We start from the raw sequence: 22,198 nt of genomic DNA on the forward strand, positions 1-22,198 counted from the left end.
TTTTCTGGGTTTTCTTTAGAGTGAGAAATTGCTCCAAATTTGGTCTTCGTAGCGCCAGCTCTCTTCAAATTCTTTATGGGTTCTTCCTTGCCTAAAATTTGGAGGTTGTGCAGTTAAGGTGCCTGAATAAGAAGTAGCAGCTTGAAAAGAGGAACCTTGCTTGCAGGCTTGCTTCTTTGGAGTCTCAGTCGGCTTCTCTTGCTAAGGTTTCTGAGGTATAATCTGCAACTATTCTTTGGAAGCATTTGGTGGCCTAATGCTTTGTCTGTTTGGTTACTGGGAAAATGTTACATAGGGAGCTTCAGTTGTGATGATTTCTTTTATTTTATATTAGGGATCTAGATATTCTAATCATATTATTTGATTTAGTTATGGTATTATCTTCGTTAGGATTAGCGGCCAAGAGATAGATTATTTCTAATTCTTTTAGTGCAACTTATCTATGCCTCCTAGTTTATCTGGGTATAATGTTGTTTATCCTTCTTTAGACGAGTGGTTCATTTTTCATAATTTATCGACAACGAATACATAAATGTTATGTAAAGCTGTTCTTCTTCAGTTTTGTTGGAAACAATCATGGGCGTTCTTCCTCGATTGCAGACTACCTCTGCTTCAATTCATTTTCCTCCCAAAGTTTAGGCTTTAAATTCATTAAACTGGGTCAATTTCTTTCCTCATAGTGTGATTTCTTGTTGACTGACAAAGTGACATTGTTGCAAAAATTAAAGCTGAAGCATCTTTGCTTAATTCGTGAAGTGGCTTGATGATGAACTTTGCTTTCTTGTGAGTACATTGCTGTCAGTTCGAGAATCACCATTTTAATTTCACAATTAATTTTTCCAAATATTGTAAAGAACTTCAATTTTTTTGGCCATTTCTCTTCACATATATTTTATGTATGCAAGTTATAAATGTGAATTTGATGACAAAGATAATAAATTTAATGCAACATGAAAGTTTTTACATGATTGATTTACATGAATTGACAGAATTGTGATTTTTTTTTTATTTGATGTGTGCACGTTTCTTTGTGAGCAATAAATTTTGAGTAGTAGCGATGATGTGGAGTTTAGTAAAACTTATGTGATTATTCTCTGTTAGTGGTGATTGCTTTGTTTTTATTAAAAAAGAAAAAGAAAAAGAAAGTTGTTTCATGTTACAAAGGAATCAGAACCAGGTAATACAAAATTGATTGCATATGATGGTGAAAATAAAGAGGATAGAAAGAAGAAAATCAAGCACAAAAATTGATAATTGAACAACAAATGTTTTCCACTAAGTTCGTAAATATGTTTCTATGACAACAACTTTTTGGGATGTGAACAGGCAAGTAGCTAATTTTCCTTTTCTCTTATGGTTCATATTCGAACAGTTATAAGCATTTTGTAACTTCTCTGTCCATCCATCACTGGTGCAAATTTATTGATTTAATTTCCTGTTTCTTGGTTTGTGAAAGGCAAGTATAGCTTGAGCTACATCCCTTTCTCGAGGTCCATGGTTTCAAAGGTCACGGTTTCTTGTTTTGATACTAAGTTTTAGAGCAATGCACACCATATATAAGAGACCATGATGTAATCCATTTAAGAACTTCTTAACATGATCACCCTATGTGTCATTTTTACGAGCTGATGCACACATGGAGTCTAGTAACGAGATATGTTAAAAATTTTCAACATTCTTATGAGGAGGATAAGTTTGATACAAAATAAGCTAAATGAGTAACTCATAGATTTTTTTAAGCATCTTCAAGCATGTTAAAGGTGTTTTTCTGGTTCCTAGTTTGATTTCGTATACTGGGAATCTGATGAGGACCTTGTTCAAATGTGCCATGATGAATTCTTTTCGTATACAGGTTAATAATCCTTGCACTAAATGTAATATTTTATGAATTAAGGTTTATATTTTCAGGTGGTTTCAATATTTTGTACAGTGGATGAAAAGCCAGATTGGTGCTAAAAGTATGCACACTGGAGGAAACAAGAAAATGAGACTACTTAGATTAGAATCTTGGATTTGGAATGAATATTATTAGACTATTGAGGTTGTAATAAGCTGCTTTGTAATGTTGTATCCAATTGGAATGAATATTATGATTCAATATTTTACTAGATGACTTAATCCAAGGATGATTATTTGATGTCATTGTGAATGCGTCATAATTTTTGCTATTATTTACATCAATCATGTTCTAATATTGAGAATTGTCGGTGTGGCCGTGTAAATGTCATACTAGTTTCATATGTGAAAGTGGTACTTAGAGTCGCTGCTTGAATGGACAAAAGAAGTAGGAAGCTACACGAAGGTGGGGTTTAACAAAGGCATTACGTGTCACATGATACCAAAATATATCTTGAAGAGTGCATGCATGTGATACAACAGTACTACTACTGACGTGGCTGGTAAATGCTAAAACTGCATGCACAACAAATAATTGTCATGCTAAAACTGCATGCACAGCGCCTAATTATTAAGTTTTGGTCAATAAGATTTAATCGATCTTATAAATATCTTATAAATCTTGCATCTATAAATAGTACTAAAACCTGAAATCTCATATTATAAATTTGCTTATAAAGTACTACTTAATAATTATTTATTGGCTGGGCATATTGTGCATGCATGGCTAGTTCAGGTCTTGTCTATGTTTTCAGTATCCAACTTATCATTACAAATGAAAATTTAATGAACATATAGACACCCCTGTTGTACATCATAACCAAAACATAAGGGGAGTACCATTACAGTTGATCCATTCAAAAATGGAGTACAATACAATATGCTATTTACATACAATTTATCCGAATCAAACCAAAATTATTACAAATATGACAACTCAATAAAAACACAATAATTTACGGTTTTCCTTTTTCAGAGTTCTCTCTCTCGTACTTTATCTTCCCTTTTATGAACTTCATGCTCGCGCAACAATACGTCATCCCACATCTTCCAAACTTTATTATTTCTTGTACGAATGTTCTCTTCTAGCAAATGAAATATATCCACCCAAACAAAAAGTTTACAACTCCTCACTTCTCCCTGCACACAATACAAACATTTAATTAAAATGATAAAGCACACCGTGCATTATCATTTCAATATGCTAATTAACATGATAAGTTGCTTTATTGTGTTATAGTTTGAGCACGCCAAAAATTTCCTTTGGGGATTTTTGGTAGTGTGCGACGTCTTTAGCTTGGCTTTCGAACCACACCAATAACTTGGTGTTTCAAATACAAAATCATCAAGTATAGACGATGATGATTGGGTTGATGCCATACACTTTTGGGGCATGAATTAATAAAACACTGAAAGAGTCCCCGGTGGCCGATTAACTACGACATCAATGTGTTAGATCAATAAACCTTAAAAAATAGAATGCACTTCCTAAACAGCCAACAACAATATGCAATTAATGAAACGTATATCAATCCCATTTCTGTGTAAAAGTCCACATTGGGATAATGTCTAACATATACTACTCCTAAGAAATTCAATAAACCTGTTCAAGCACACCAAAAATCATATCAAACCATAAAACTCAACATAAAGCAAACTCGTGTTTTCGCATGAAGCTTTTCCGAATGAAATTGTTATTTTTTGAAGAATTCCATGTGAAATCGTTAATTAGCAGCAGCGGTCTTAAGGATTTCAAACTCTTTTTAGTGCTGAGTAGCCTCCGTTACCACCTAACAACCATTCAAAGCAACACCCACAAATACAAATACAATATATATATATATATATAAACAATAGTAGCTAGCTATATATATTATTGAGATCCTTAGAATTCCTGTACAAAATCTGACACCTAAATTAATTTGGAAAAGAACATAATTTGTGAAATCTACGTCAATTAATTGCTGAGTACCATTGGGTATTGGGTCTGATACGGTAACAACCCCCTCTTTGACATACAATATTTTGACATGCATCCATCGTTTGAAATTATTCTCTGACCTGCACATAATTTTAAAAATCATCTCAACTAATTTTAAAAAAACTTAGACACATCATGCAGTTTGTTGCCAAAAAGTAAACAACTTAATTTTCACTAATAAGGCTTTTAGTAAAGCTCTGCAATCATAAGCTCTACTCCAAAACATGTTAACCCAATCCCTAACATGCACTTAGTAGAAGAAATTAAAAATCATTTTTCAAAGTCAAGATCGAAAATGTATTCCTGAGAAATAACAATATCAAATTCTTGATTTCAAAAATTGAGATATATCACATTATTAATGTCTCTTTCTATTCCAAGTTTCGACTAATATATGTACTTTATAACTTGACAGTCAATATGGAAACAAGCACTTTATCCCTAACAGGGACTGGAGCTAATCAGAGAATTGAGAGTGAAAGCTCTTTAGACAACTAAGGTCGTTCTAAGTCATCAAACATTTCAAATAATGGACAGGACAAGCTAATACATATGACTAAAGATAATAATTCGATAACCGATAAAGGAAACTCTTCAAGTTCAAACAACTCAGGTCCCTCTCTCTCTCTCTCTCTCTCTCTCTCAATATGCACAAACATTATTGAAAGAAAAAAATAGGCTTATAATTGTAAGAAAAATTGAGAATTTCTCAGTACCGTAGCTAAAGTTGATCTTGTAACTTAGTTGTAGTTCTTCTTGTCATTGAAACTTGAGAATTGAAATTTGAATCACCATGACAACAAGTACAAATGATTTATTTTAGGTGGTTTGTCTTAGACCTAATATGATTTAATTTGAAAGAGGGATTTTAGATTTAAATATTGTATATCAAATCTTGTCATGTCAATGATGTGGACGGTGTGTCATTCACATTAACTTACAAATAGAAAGAATCAACCACAAAAAATAAAAAATAAAGATTTGGAAAACTTGAACATCCTTCTCACTCAACTCATGGACAGATCTCGATCGTATTTGTTGGAAAGCACATTTGGATATCGACCAATTAAGCACAGTATGCAAATAAGTTGAACGTAGAAGATCATGATAGTAAAATGAAATAATAGAGAAATTACACTTTGATCATCTCCTCAAACTACCAGTACTCATTTTACAAGGGGACCATCAAATTACTAATCCAACTTTATCTCTCAAACTTCTCCTTTTTGCAATTTTCCTTCTCCCATTAAGATCCAACGCCCTTTTAGATGTCATTTTATATATCCAGCCGCGAGAAAATGCAAACTTTGTGTATCAGATACTTATTTATTAATTCTCTTGTTTCAACTCAACCGAATAATAGCTTTTCTTTTTATTTTTTGGGTGGGGGAAGGTATACACATTAATTCAAGTGCTGGCGCTACCGATCAAGTCCGTTTGATCTAATTGATAAATATTTTATTCTCCATTTAGTAATAAATATTTTGATCTAATTGATTTTACTTAATTTGCAGTGGGAGCTGATCTATGGCGCCAACTTGTTTCAAGTCTCTTGAACCTCTTGGGTATAATATTAATTGCATCCATATAATTTTTTGAATAATTTTTTTTAAAATTGTTATTCTTGACCATTATCTATTCTTTCATCCAACTTATAAATTAACCAGCATGCATTAATGTTTCGTAATTTTCAAATTAATTATATAGGATTCAAGCGCTTATATGAAATGAAGTTGGTACGAGCTCAATTCCACCAACTTATGTCTCGTATGTGTGAAGCGATACCAACTAATACAGTAGAGGGAACTTTGAATTTATTTATCATATAGTCAAAGCAAATTCAGATCTTTTGCTGATCGCTGATGTTACTGATGGTAGGGGCATATTCGATTGTGCCGTCCTGCATCGTCAACATAAGATCTTTAGTCTTATATTCGGCTTAAAAAATAAGAATGTTCTACTAAATGGGGCAGATAACTCCAGAAATACCACATTGCATATGGCAGGGATGTTAACAGAACAGACTCCTATCGATCACATAAGAGGAGCAGCTTTGCAAATGCAAAGAGAAGTTCAATGGTTTAAGGTCAGCTCCATCCATCTCTCCCTCTATTATTTCGCTGTGGGCTATATGCGGTACACTCTTTAAACTGATCTAGTGATAGATTTTCAAAGAGAGAAAGGAGAACAGCAGCAATACCTTTTTAAACTCTATTAGTCACCTCGACTCCATTTGTTGTACTTTAATGTGTCTGAAAATCTACGATTATTACCAAATTTTATTGGTAGGTACAGAAATTACCATGACAACATTAATTTGCTGCTATCTTTTTAAACTTTTTCTTTTCTTTTTTCAGTTCTTTGTGTTTGAAATGTAGGAAATGTGGGGTGGAAAAATCTGTATCATTTCACTTCAAAACAGTGATTTTAAGAACTCTACTATATATGGAATCATCTAATTAATTAGAAACTTCAAGGACGCTGGAAGTATTATATTTATATATAGAATAACTTTGTTTTGCATTCTATGTTTGTTGGTGTTGCGAGATTGCTGCTAATATGATTCTTTATTATAAGAAATTATCTAAAATTCTCACTCTCAGATTTACATTACGGAAATAAGATAAAATCATTAAATTTAAAAAATTACAATTTTGAAGAGGAAAATAATATCCATATGACCATTTTTACAATATTTTGCACAACCCTATTTTAATTGGGGTTATTTTTATAAAATAATTTATTAAAATAATAACTTTTATAAAACTATACCCTCAATTTAAAATGTGATCGTTTTAAAATCAAACGACAAAACTCACGGTTCTAAAAGCCAAATGATTGAAGTGATTCTGCACAAAAGCCAAAGAGAAGCAATACAAAAATCTTTGATGATAGTCTCAGTTTGTTGAATATTGATGGATAATTCTTTTGCAATATTATAGTTATGATTTTTTCCAAATATTTTATTTAATAAATGCAGGAGGTGGAATGCATCGGCCCTCTCTCTAATAAGGAATATTTAAACAAAGACAGTTTGACTCACAAACAATTATTTACTGACTCACCAAAAATTGAAGAAAGGGGGAGAGCAATGGATGAAGGAAACTGCAACTTCTTGCTCTTTGGTAGACGCTCTCATTGTAACTATTATGTTTGCCATAGCATTTACTATTCCCGGTGGTAACAATCAAGATACAGGCTTGCCAATCCTCACGCATGACAAATTGTTGAAGATCTTTATAGTAAATGATTCCCTATTGCTCTTTTCTTCCTCAACCTCAATGTTGATGTTTTTGGAAATTCTCACGGCACGATATGCAGAAGAAGACTTTCTTGAATCCTTATCTAAAAGGATGATAATAGGCCTTTTCACCCTCTTCTTCTCCATTACAACTATGATGATAGCCTTTTGTGCTGCTCATTTACTTATATTTCGTGGACAATCAGTGATTGTTATTCCTATTATTAGTTTGGCTGGTATTCCCATAGTCCTATTTGCATTGATGCAGTTTCGCCTTCTTGTTGATATGTATGTTGCAACTTATTGTACTTCAGGCATCTTCAATAGAAAAATGAAGCCATGGCTTTAAGGTCATAGTGTTTCATTAATATGTGGCATACTAACCAGAAATGCCAAGTTCTTTTTTAATGGGACACATGATTCACTACAACACAATAGCTTTTTAGTGACGGTTGGGAAATTGTGACAGTCCCTAGACCGTCACTAAAAGCCATTTTCTGTGACAGTTTTTGGAAACCGTCACTAAAGATAGAATGAGATTTTTTTACATTCGAACGTATGGGAAATATGCGTTCGAACGTCACATATACGTTCGAACGTTATGTCTGTTTACGTTGGAACGTAAAATGTTTTGGCGCAACCGTTCGAATGTTATTAATTTTACGTTCGAACGTAAAATGTTTGCACCAATGTTCGAACGTTAAGTAATAACATTCGAACGTTCATTGTAAATTTAAATTAAATGACTTTAATTTAAAAATTATGTATTTTTATTGTGCATAATTTGTGAACAAGTCTAAAAAATTGAATTGTATATATTTATATATACACACTTTGTAATATATAAATATATATTATTGATTTATATATATTTGAAATGCAGTGATTTAGTATTAAAGTTGAAAATTATAACATCAAAGAAGATTAAAAATTGAAATGAAAAAACGATAAAAATATTCCATAATATTTTTCGTTACAAATATTAAAAATAAAATACAAAAATTGATAGAACGTAGTAAACAACAGTCAGATGATAACGTTATCCGCAAAAGTCGAACTCCGTACTTCCTCAGTCAAGGTATCAACCTTGTCGTTGAGGATAGTTACACGATGGGTGAGTTCGGCAACAGACGCCGATATAGCCTCGAGCGATCGATCGATCTTATGATCAATATGCGCAGTCAGCTGTGAGATGACCGCATCAACCCAAGCAGGCCGCACATCTCCTGCAGATGTACTCGGCGTATGCTGACTACTACTCCCGACATGACCTGGCTCAGGCTGCGTCGGAGGAACTAGATCCTCTACAGGGGGTGGCTGACGTCCCCTCGCCTGTCCAATGCTACGCCGATGCGTGGTCATGTCGAGGGGGCTCATCTGATCTTTGACCCGCTCCTCTGGCTGGGTCGGCACTCCCCGTGCAAGTAATAGTCGGCTGATGAGGACACCATATGGGAGATTATCCGTGGAGACGATGCTCGCCTCGTAACGGATCCTCTAAAAAATGTGCAGTGGCAAATCTATAGGATCTCCACGTGCCACTCGTATCAAAAATTGTGCCCGAAGCCGACTAAATGTGGTTTTATGAGCCACAGGATCGACATTTGTTGCAACAATAAGGTGCAACATGCGGAAGAAATGCAGCAGATGGTTCTGGTTGAAGGCGTTCTTCCGCTCGATCTGCATGCGATCCCTCCCGGTGAGGATGTAGAAATCCTCGTCTCGGTCATCATCCCGAGCCTCGACGCCAGTATCCTCAGCCTCTGACTGGCCTGCATCATCGGCTGATGCTGGCTCACATCCCCGGCCAGTAGATGATGCAGAAGTGCCTACATCCTCACGGGGTGTTGAGTGTGTAAATGTCTAAGCACCTCGATGAATCCCGAGGTGCTCGCCGATGACATCTGCCGATACCTCAATGGAAACACCGCGTACAGTCACGGTGTGAGAGGATGCATCCGGAGGCATGTCACACATCCCCATATAGAATTCTTGAACCATTGAGGGGTATACCTTCCCCCTCAATGTGCAGATATTTCCCCAGCCTCTACTGAGGAAAACATCTCTTAGGTTCGTCTGCTGCCAACAGAGTTCGTCGAACTCATTAATTAAGACCTCTCTCTCTACCATAACAGTACGAGCTCCGATACGGGCAGTGTCCGACGTGGCTCCTTCCCTCCCTCGTTTTCGTGTATGCAGTGGAAGAGCCATATCCTGAAAATAGAAAAGGAAAAAAAAATTATTTAGAATAATGCATTTTTTTGTATTAATTTTAAGATGCTCTGGATTAACGTTCGAACGTTCTATCTTTAACGTTCGAACGTTAAAGATAAAAACGTTCGGACGTTAACTTATACGTTCGCACGTAAAATAATGTAAATAAATTTACGTTCAAACGTAAAACAAATACGTTCGAATGTACAGATGTACGTTCGAACATAAGCAGTAAACAAATACGTTCGAATTTAAGTTCGAACGTATTTGTTTTACGTGTGAACGTAAATATGAACGTCCGAATGTCAAAGCATGAATAATGTAGAAAATCACTACGTTCGGATGTTATAATTAAACGTCCGACCGTATGTGATTTACATGCGAAAGTAAATATTAACGTTCGAACGTATGTCGTTTAATAATATTCACGTCCGAATGTAAGACGATTAACGTTCGAACGTGGAAGCCGTAACGGCTCGGTAATTTAAACGTCGTACGTTCGAATGTCTTGGTGAAACGTTCGAACGTTTCGACGCAGAATGGCTGAGTCGACTCAGCCATTATTGAAATCTCGAAAATTTCTCTACAAGGGTCTAAATGCCGAAATGTCACCATGTAAATGAAGTATACACTTCAAGAAACATTTCTACGGTGACTATTCGGCCAATGACTGGTCGTGGTGGCCGGAAAATGAAGTTGAAAATCCGGTAATATTTATCCGGTTTTAAACCAAACTCAATCCAAATGTCAATCTAAATCTCAATAAAATACATGTTATTTGCATAAAAGATGAATGCCTACCTTTTAGTGACGGTTGTGGCGGAGTTGACGGCGGCGGTGACGGCGGCGTGGCGGCAAATAACGGAGAAGACGATGGATACGGGCAGGGAAATGCGTTTCGACGTTCGGTTTTGGCCTTATATACATAGAACGTTCGAACGTACTTATTATTACGTTCGAACGTTTGTCAATATAATATATTATATTATAAATGTTTAAGTTATATATTAGGATGTTATATAATATTATTGACAATTAGATTATTGGTTTTTTTGTGAGTGCTTCTTATATTTATAAAGTTTAGCAATATGTTTATACATGTTGTTAGGGCTGAGCACCGACACTTTCGGAGTCGGAGGGCCCAACCTCCGACTCCGACTCCGACTTTGTCGGAGGTCGAATCCGACCTCCGACTCCGACTCCGAAACATATAAAATCCGCTCCGACTCCGACTCCGACTTGTCGGAGCGGAGTCGGATTTTTTTATTATTTTTTTTTATCTTTTTTAACTTCATATTTGACCCACTTTTTTTTTTAAAAAAAAATTGTGAGCTTTTAAATTTCAATTTTCTCAACATTACAATCTAAATTAATTAAACTTTTGATTATAACAAAAAATACAACTAAATAAAACAAGTAACATAATAACATGCATTCAAAAATTAAAAAGAAAGTCCTATTGCAATAGAAACGACGCCGTATTGTATAGTAGTATACTAACTAATATAAATCTATTTTATATATTATATATATATGAAAATTTATAAAAAAAAATATATGATATATATTATTATATATGAATATTAAAAAAAAAGCACCGAAATATTAATAATAAACTAATATACTTGATATATATATATATATTAAATCTCTAATCTCTTATACTTGATATATATATTATATAAATATTAGTTATACTAATAATTATATTAGTATTAGTTATTATTAATACTATATATTATAGTATTATACTAATAGTGATATTAATACTATATCACTATTATAGTGATTAGTATAACTATATTAGTATTAGTTATAGTGATTTAGTATAACTATATAATATATTAGTATAAGTTATAATACTATAAGTTATAACTGTAGTCTATATTAGTATTAGTATTAGTTATAGCGATTAGCATAACTATATATTAATATTTGCTATAGTGATTTTAATTTAGTATAACTATATAATAGTATTAGTATAAATATTATTATATTACACTAGCTATATCACTGATAGTATTAGTATACTAATGTCTAATACTAATATATCACTATAGTTAATAGTATCACATAGTAATATAGTATTAGTAATTAATACTATAGTGCTTTATATAGTAATTTATATATAGGCTTAAAGTGGTTTACTAATAGTATTAGTATTAGGCCATAAATCTAATTATTATACTAATGTATATTAGAATTACTAATATATTTATCAAAATGAATATGTTGAGAATTTATTAGGTCAAAAAATATAATTAATACAAGATATTGTTATATAAAATTGATATGAATAATACTTTAGTTATTATACATTAGTATTATATGTTATTATAAATTTATAGATTAGTGTTTATCCATTAGTATATGTATTACAATATTACATGTTGATGTTATTATGCATCTTAGTGTTTATAGTATATTATATATACATTAGTATTACATGCTATTATATTTATACATTAGTAATTTAGAACAACATGGTAGTAATATTGTAAATTTTTAGTAGTATGATATTTACATATAGTCATATACTAAACTATTATTAGTAAATTTAGTCTATATATTATAGTATAAATATATTATTTAACTAGTATATTATTGAGTTTAACTAATTATATAAGATATAGTTGTATAAAATTTAAATAATTAATATATAGAAAAACACATATATAGTAATTTAGAAAAACACATATTTTGTGCATAATATATAAATTATATTATGCACAAAATACTATACAATGTAGTATATATATTATACTATAAGTTAAGTATAGTAGGAATCTTACGTTCGAACGTTTGAAGTTAACGTTCGAACGTTAAACTAAGAGGCGGGAATTTTCCCGCTCGATGTTTAATATCTGTGTGATTATTCAGACGTAAGGACGTTTATACTATACGTTCGAACATCAAATCCGTCAACGTTCGAACGTTAGTTAAATTAGTGCGGGAGATTTCCCGCTCAAATATGGTAACACTTTCATGAAATGTACGTTCGGACGTTTAAGTAGTATGTTCGAACGTTTATCTATAAATCTACAAACGTTCGAACGAGAAATTGTGATACATTCGAACATATATGAGGAAAGTGCGGGAACTTTCCCGCTAGATTTCATGTTATATCATAAGAAGGGTACGTTCGAACGTGTATTTTAAACGTCCGAACGTTCTGGGCGGGAATAATTTTAGAATTAACGTTCGGACGTTTAAAGTTAACGTTCGAACGTTTAAACTAATAATTTTAGAACTTAATCAGTACGCGCACGGGAGGATGCCCATTATTTCTTTTCTCCCGTGCGCGCAACAGAAAGAGAAAGAGAGAGAGAGAGAGAGAGATTTCGACGAGAGAGAGAGAGAGAGAGAGAGAGAGAGAGAGTTAGAGTGAGAGAGAGTTGAGTTAGAGAGTGAGAGAGAGTTGAGTTTTGGTAAGATAATATTTTTATTTCTTGTCTTTATTTAAATTTTATGATATTTATAGAATGTGTTTTTGTTATAGAATATTTCTAATAAGTTTGTGTTGTATTTTTTTGAAGGATTGCTTGTTTTGGGAAGTTTGAAGATTTTGATTTGTAAGAGGATATTGTGAGTGCTAGGTATATTTCTAAACTTTATCAATATGTTGTTGTGATTTGATGCTTACTTTTTATCATATTGTGATTATTGTTTGTATAGTTTGTAAATAGTTTGAGTTATTCTAAATATGTTGTGATATAAATTTGAAATATTGTGTTTATTATTAAAAATATATTGTCATTAGGCTTTGTTAATACATGTTTATTGCTTACTCAAGTTTAGAAATATGTTAATACATGTGGCATGTTATTTTGTGAATATATTGTGAGTTATTGTGAATATGTTGTGATATGGATTTGATATATTGTGATAATAATATTTGAAATTAAGTAATAACAAGTATAAAAGTAACTCTTTAAGAATTATAATAATTAAAATTATTGTATAACCATTGAAATTTAAGTATGATAATTAAATATTTATAATAATATTTGAAATTAAGTAATAACAAGCATAAAAGTAACTCTTTAAGAATTATAATAATTAAAATTATTGTATAACCATTGAAATTTAAGTATGATAATTAAATATTTATAATAATAATTAATATATAAGTAATAACAAGCATAAAAGTAACTCTTTAAGAATTATAATAATTAAAATTATTGTATAACCATTGAAATTTAAGTATGATAATTAAATATTTATAATAATAATTAATATATAAGTAATAACAAGCATAAAAGTAACTCTTTAAGAATTATAATAATTAAAATTATTGTATAACCATTGAAATTTAAGTATGATAATTAAATATTTATAATAATAATTAATATATAAGTAATAACAAGCATAAAAGTAACTATTTACGAATTATAATAATTAAAATTATAGTATAACTTTTGAAATTAAGTATATCAATTAAAATTATACTTTAAGAATGATGATCTTGTACACAACGAGGGAATATTATCTTGAAGAAATGTTGGAATTTTAATTTAATTGCTTGACTGTCATAGTCTCTCCGGCCTTGAGAGTTGTCAAGGTCGGACAGTTTGTGACGGTTAAGTAATTAGACTAAAATTTAAACATTTCTTCAAGATAATTCTCCCTCGTTGTGTACAAGGCACGAAACTTAGGGTCACATAATTATCTTCCATCTCTCTTTAATTTAACAATATAACACTACTTGAAGGTGACATTGTTAATGTAAACAACATGGAGACATTGTTAGTATGATTTTTTGCTAGATGCGTGTGACATTGCATAAATACCCTTAGACCCGTTTGGGAATCAGTGTACATTTATGTGTCCACTGATTCCTGAATTGTCCAGTGTGGACAGTTTGAGATTATATTATCTGTATTACACATTTTTGTTACTCGCTACTTTCCACGTTTAATATGAAGTTTCGGTATCTTCTTCTATTGTTCTTCGGGTATACTGTTCGTAGGGTCACAATCCCGATATTTGAACATGTATACTTGGAGAATTATGGGGAGGTGCTGCCGGAATTTCTACTAACGTGGAAATTAGTAGAGTGACGAGATTTGTGTAATATGGAGAATATAATCTCGAATGGGATAGGACCAACTACCTTATCAAAAAAGTAATGAGAATTGGAGGCAAGACATGCATGTGAATTTTCAATGTACGTGTTATTAATATCTGGATGTTTTTAGAAATGGACAAAAATTGGATGCGTCTGGACGATAGACTTGGAAAGGATTACGTACCCTATGCATGTGGAGTAAGAACTTTCATTGATTTTGCACGGGCCTCTGCTGATAGTCGTGGTTACATTAAGTGTCCATGTCGAGGGTGTAAAAATTTGTGTGCGATAGGATTGGATGAAGTAGAGCGTCATATATTTGTGAACGGTATGGATCTGGGGTATACGCGATGGGTACTGCATGGTGAGCCGTATGAAGGGTCAGCAGATGTATTGGTCGATCATCACAATTATTTACGGCACATGGATGATGATTATGAGCATGATGAGATGGAGGAGATGTTGGGTGACATTGGAGCTGGGATGTTTATGGATGAGGTTAACGACAATGCCTCAAGTGGTGGATCAGGGACTGATTGTGAAAATTTTCCTTCACTGTGGGAAGATGCAAAGCGCGAGCTTTACCCAGGTTGTACAAAACATTCCAAAATGTCGTTTATTGTGCGGTTGCTTCACATAAAATCATTGTGTGGGATGTCGACGAAAGCAATAAACATGGTATTGGACTTATTTAACGAGGTGCTTCCCGAAGGGTCTACATTGCCTAAGAACTTTTATGAAGCGAAACAGTTGAGAAAGGGATTAGGATATGAGGCATCCAGCTGATTCACTTGCGTGGCAGTCTTTCGATAATCAGTATCCAGAGTTCGGGTTAGAAGCTCGGAACGTGCGCCTGGGACTCACAACCGATGGATTCAACCCTTTTGGGAATATGAGTACAAGTTATAGCACTTGGCCCGTTGTATTGATTCCGTACAATCTTCCACCATGGAGGTGCATGAAGGCGCCAAACTTTTTGTTAACTTTACTCATCCCTGGCCCTAGATCACCTGGGAATGATATTGACGTATTCATGCAGCCGTTGATTGAAGAGCTGAAAGAGTTATGGGAAACAGGGGTTAGAACTTATGATGCATCTAAGTCGACATCTTTTCAGATGCATGCTGCGGTAATGTGGACCATAAATGATTTTCCGGCGTATGGGAATCTTTCCGGCTGGAGTACGAAAGGGAAGTTAGCATGTCCGACTGTAATAAAGAAACTGCTAGTGAGTGGCTAAAATTTTCTCAGAAGTTGTGTTTCATATGTCATCGACGTTATTTACCAGCAAATCATGCATGGAGAAGAGAATGTGCCAAGTTTGATGGGAGAGTAGAGGATAGGATTGCACCAAAAGAGTTGTCTGGAGAAGAGATAGTGGAACAACTGCAACATGTTAGAGCGAACAATTTTGGCAAAGGTCGGGGAAAGAACAAGAGAAAACGAGCCGTATCAGAATTGAATTGGACAAAACGTAGTATTTTTTTTGATTTGCCGTATTGGTCGTCATGCAAGTTGCGACATAGTTTGGATGTAATGCACATAGAGAAGAATATTTGTGATAATATACTGGGTACATTGATGAGTATTAACAAAAAGACGAAAGACACGATCAAGACGAGGAAAGATCTTGAGAGAATGGGAATTAAACATAATCTGCATTTGCGGGTGGAAGGCAACAGGGTGGTCATGCCGCATGCATGTTTTACGATGACGAGGGAGGAGAGGATTGATTTCTGTAAATGGTTGCAAGGTGTGAAGTTGCCAGATGGTTATGCTTCAAATATTGGTAGATGCGTGAGTCCTGATGATTGGAAAATCAATGGATTGAAAAGTCATGATTGTCACGTATTTTTGCAGAAGTTATTACCTGTGGGAATTCGTGGGAAGCTGACATCTAATGTACGTGTCGCTATATCTGAACTATGTATGTTTTTCAAGGATTTGTGCGCTCGGGTAGTAAATCGAGATGTGTTGTCGAAATTGGAAGAAGACATTGCTACTATACTATGTAAATTCGAGCAGATCTTTCCACCATCATTTTTTGATGTCATGGTCAATTTAGCAATACATTTACCGCGAGAGGTACTTCTGGGTGGACCGGTGCAGTTCCGTTGGATGTATCCAGTTGAAAGATATTTGGGTCGATTGAAGCGCACTGTTGGGAATAAAGCCAAAGCTGAGGGTTCAATAGCAGAGGCTTATATACACGATGAATGGTTAACATTTTGCTCTCTATATCTTCGTGGTGTTGAGACACGATTTAGTCGTCAAGAGCGAAATGCTGATCTTGCTACTCCGCCTCCTCGTGAGCTATCAGTGTTTTCCCAGAATGTACGACCCTTGGGTGCACAAACAGGTTACGATTTAATTGATGGAGAGTTGGGTAAGGTTCGGTGGTATGTGCTAAATAACTGCCGAGAGATTGATGATTATCTTAGGTATGTCATTTAATTTATTTGAATAATTATAGTTTTCTTTAAATTAATTAGAATTGTTGTGCTCAAAATATACTTCTTTTGCAATATGTTATAACAGTGACCACATGGACAAACTTAGAACGGAAGGCGTAGAAAATATAGAGGCAAGACACGAGGAAGAATTTCCCGGATGGTTTGAAGAACGTGTATGAACTAAAATTATATATATGTTATATTGTGAAATTTTTAACTCTGGATAATAAAATAATAAATATATACTATTTCAATTTTTAGATTTTGGAACAACGTGCTCGTGATCCCGGATCAATTTCTTCTGAATTGTATGCATTGGCCCGTGGTCCCTCAAATAGAGCACTTCGATATACTGCATGCACGGTTCGAGGTTATAGATTCCATACTTTGGACCGTGAACGTAATAGAAAGACTCAAAACTGTGGTGTGTTGGTCGAGGGGAGTCATGGAACAGATGATATTGACTATTATGGTGTCATACGTGATATTATCGGATTGAAATATCTGGGTGGGTCTGTAACATATGTCTTCAAATGTGATTGGTGGGATCTAGGCGGTGGTCGGGTTTCGATACATAGGGATAATCACTTTACGAGTGTCAATACTGCATCTAAATGGTACGAAGATGATCCATTCGTATTGGCTTGTCAAGCTACCCAAGTCTATTACTTGATTGATCCAATGAAAAGTGCTGATGAAGATAGTGGGGAGATAACTTGGCGAGTTGTACAAAAATTTGTTCCTCGAAATATATATGAAGCAGGAACGAGTGCAGATTACGAGAATAGTGGAGATGAAGATGACAATCCGATTGTTGAGGCATACCAGGAAGATGGAGAGGGTATTAACTTGTTTGTTGACCTCGGTGCACTCGAGTTGCTCCCCTTGTGTAGAGATGATGTCCCACCCGTACATCTCGACCCGTCTGTATTAAATGATCATTCAATTCAAGTCAGTTTGGAGGAAGATGAAGAAGACGAGTCAGAAGATGAATACGAATCAGAATCCGGGCAGGAGGTGGATAATGATGATGAAGATGTTATTGATGGAGATTCTGAAACAACTATGGAAAATTCATCTGAAGAGTAAAAGTACTAAATATTTTATTTATATAGGTGACTATAAAATATCTTAAATTTTCATAATTTCTTCTAATTAATTTTCTTTGATATAATTAATTATTTTAAAGAATGCCGCCAAAACGACAACGAAGAAATGTGCCTCCGCCAAGTCCAAGTCCTGAATCCATTGAGGACTCCCCACTCGAGGAATCCGTTCCTAAAGATCAAGCTAACACAGAAGAGAACAACAGCCAGTCGACACCTACCAGTAAGGAAATATTGTCGTTGATAATTATATATATAGTTAATAATTTTTTCTCAATAACTATATAATTATAATTATAGTATATCTATTATTATCATGTAGTTGATGCATCTGCACGTCGCGGTCGTGGCTATACACGTGGAATCTCTCTTGAAAAAAATAGAAGGCACGGTAAACTGAAGGTCACAATTCCTGATAATTCCACTGGAGGAGTGGATGATAGTGCAGCAGCGCTTTCCTCCTATATTGGCACAGTAGTTCGAGCTTATGCTCCATTTTATGTGCGCTCATGGCGAGATGTTCCGAATGAGATTAAGGAGCACATTCGAAGTCGTGTGCTGGTGAGTTTACTTTTCAGTACATTTTTTTCACTTAGATTAATCTATTATATTTTTTACCTGATTCCCTTGTTAGGATGAATTCGACCTCGACTTTAGCCGTAGCGAGGATTTGAGAACCGTGAATGAGTTGATGGCTACACTATTCCGACGTCACAAAGGACGATGTCATGACCACTTCAAGAAGTTTGAGACGTTGGAAGAGGCTGCGCAGTCTCCTTTTCAGCAGATGAAGTTAGATGATTGGAGAAATTGTTGTGATCTTTTCGCATCTCCAGATTATCAGGTATTTTACATTTATATCTTTAAATTATTTACATTCATATTCGTTTTATACATTATATGTATACATATTACAATTAACATTTTTAATATATTTTGTAGCACTTGAGTTCTACAAATGCACAGAATAGATCCGTTCTGACTGTCCACCATCGTGCCGGTTCAAGGTCATTCCACCGTCTTGCTGAAAAAATGGTAATTAAAAAATTATAGAATTCATTTATTTTCCTGATATTCTTTCTGATAAGTACTAACATTATCTTTTTAAAATTGCTAATATTGTCGCTTTGTTAGAAACGTGATGATCCTGAAAACTTTTCCCTCGTTCATGTCTATGCTGCTGCTCACACTAATGAGCATAGTGAGTGGATGGATCCTGTCGCTGCAGATAATTATGTAAGCAGTGTTAATTTTGTTAAATAAATTTTTTATAGAACATTTTAATAGTTTATTTCTTATTTCTATTTCTTTTAATACGTTACTAATTATTTACGATCATTACCTTTTAAATTGCAGAACAAAATGTTGGAGATGCAGTCGACTTCTGCGGAATCCTCTCCTAGTGACATAGACATATTCACCCAAGTGCTCGGGCCGCAGTCTAGTATGGCAAGAGGTTTGGGACGATCTATCAAGCATAAATGTTCATCCTCCTCAACCTCATCGGCTTCACAAATTAATAATCTTACAGCAGATTTAGAAGCTGCACGGCGTGAGAATGAGTATATGAGGTCGAGACAGCAAGAGTTAGAGTCTCTCTTAGAACGACAGTCTCATTTAGAGACGCGTTTGCAGGACCAACAGAGAGACCAGGAGGAAAGAATACGCAGTGAAGTGCAAGAGCAAGTGCAACGAGAGATGATGGTGCAAATGGAGCGTGTTATGTCGTTGCAACAGAATCCCCGTGGGCGAGGGAAAAAGAAGAAATAAATTTTATCAATATTTCTGACTAGTTTTAATATCTAATTTTGTACTTTTATAAGACATTGTTACTTGTTAATTGGGTATGTAATATGATACCATTGGTATTTTGTTTTTAAATTTTATGAAATTAGTATTTCTGATCTGTACGTTCGAATGTAAATAAAAATCGTTCGAACGTTGGTTCACACTGTAACAAACGTTCGAACGTAAATACAATTGAATCGTTCGAACGTTAAACCGACTAACGTTCGAACAAAGAACTTGCATTCGGACGCTCCTTCGTTTACATTCGAAATAACGTCCGAACATTAAACGCGCTACGTTTGAACATTTACGTTTACGTTCGAACAAATATTCGAACGTTTATTGTAATTAACGTTCGGACGCATTAACATGCGAACGTAAATATGATACGTTCGAACGATATACAACAAACGTCAACTTCTCTCATTCGAACGCCAATCGGGTCGGGTATAACGTCCGAACGTTTAATTTTACGTCCGAACGTGATTTTCTGTGACAGTTCATAACCGTCACAAAAAAAGGAACGTTCGAACGTTGTACCGAACGGAACACTTCCAACCGTCACTAAAAATATTTTTTGTGACGGTTGAACAGTAAACCGTCACCAAATGTTTTCTGTGACGCACTTTACGTGACGGTCATGGTGACGGTTTCAAACCGTCACCAAATATGTTTAGTGACGGTTTGCCATTTTTTTGTGACAGTTTCCTCTGTCACAAAATACACATTCTGTTGTAGTGATTAATGAATTGTCAGCCAACTTATATATGTTGTGTATGTTATTATTTTTCCTATTTTAAACTGGTGTTCACTCAGTATGATTTTACACTCTTCAGTTTTGTCGAATTAGACATATTTTGGCAATGGAAAAAGATTCTGCTCAACTCTAGGATTTACGGTGGAAATGAGACAAATACGAGAAGTGGATCTCAATTTTGCTTGTGCAATTAAAGGCTCAATAAAATAATAAGATAAACTTTATGTGTTTGTTAATGCTTCTCAACTCGAAATCTTATACCTCATATGTGAAAATTAGGAATAAGGTAATCTAGGACTTCTAAGTTCTAAAGATGTTTCATTAGTCTGGCAGGCTACAGGGTTATTCTTGTTCATGTTTATAACGTTATTGTCGTGCCTATAGCTCATGTTTAATTTTAGCAGTTGTTGATATTTTTGGACCGGACTGATTCAGTTAGTCCAGTGAGTCCACCATTATTAGACCTCGAGATCAACCATGTAGGCTTTAGTATAGGACCAGGCCAATAGAAATTAGTATCATTTCGGAACAATTTGGTTTTAAAGCCCCAAATGAGAAAGTATGAGTTGAAAAATGGTAATTGGATCAATTATTTGAAGCCACATTAAAGAATGTAGATAAGATGATAATAAAATGATAGTGAATAGATTTTTTTCAATTTTGCATTTGATTGATTCAACTTGTTGAATAGAGCTATTCATAACAATTTTAAATCAAATACTCAAGCGTTAATAAAAAAAATATTAAAATGATACATAATGTAATTCAAGCATTTAAATTAACGTATACAAGAATTTAAAGTATGATTTCATTTACTAATTTCAATAAGTATATAATATTAATCTAAATAATTCAATAAGCATACAATCTATGTATTTGTCCTAATTTAATCATTATTTTTGTCTCAAATATTCTCATCTACGAAGAAGATAAATGTTCTTAAGTTATATGCTCGTAAAAATGGTAGTATTTTCTCCCCTATTTCTTGTACAAATTAAATAAAATACTCATTTCTCCCCTATGTTATCTTTCAAATTCAATTAAGTAAAATAAAAAAACTGGATGTTTTATCTTTTAAATTTTCTACATTTTTTTATTGAACACACGGATGAATAATTACTTCTGTTTTATTTATGTACAAAAAGATAAAATAAACTCATTTATCAAACAAAGTAATGATAAAAAATAGTTTTAAATTAATTGGAATTAGTTCAAATGGATTTCAAATCAGTTAATGTCTGTAACAACCCAATCCTAAACTAAAAAGGTGGTGGAACCCCACGGCCTACCCCTAGCCTAGTTCATGGTACCTTAAATTGACGTGGTTATGTGGCAATGACCATCTTTGTTAATTGATCGTTCAACAGTAAGGCGACCGCTATTAATATATTGGTAGACAACCTGTCCATTCCTCTAGCCATTTAATCAGTCTGCATCAATATTTTCTGAAGATGGACTCGGTACACCCAATTATTAATATATTGTTGCTTTAGAACTGAATTACAGCATATACATTTCGAAGAAGACCAAAATCATGGCTTATTTGCGGTGAACTCCGAAGCCTTTCTCCGCGGTTTAAGTAATCGGAAAAAGTAGTTATTTTTCATGAGTTAAGCTTTTGGTGGAAAAAGAGACTTTATTTTTCCAATTTATGCCACGAGACTCCCACGACTGAAATTGGTAAGAAAAACATT

This window comes from Juglans regia, unplaced genomic scaffold, assembly GCF_001411555.2.
Source record: "Juglans regia cultivar Chandler unplaced genomic scaffold, Walnut 2.0 Scaffold_7, whole genome shotgun sequence".
NCBI lineage: Eukaryota > Viridiplantae > Streptophyta > Magnoliopsida > Fagales > Juglandaceae > Juglans > Juglans regia.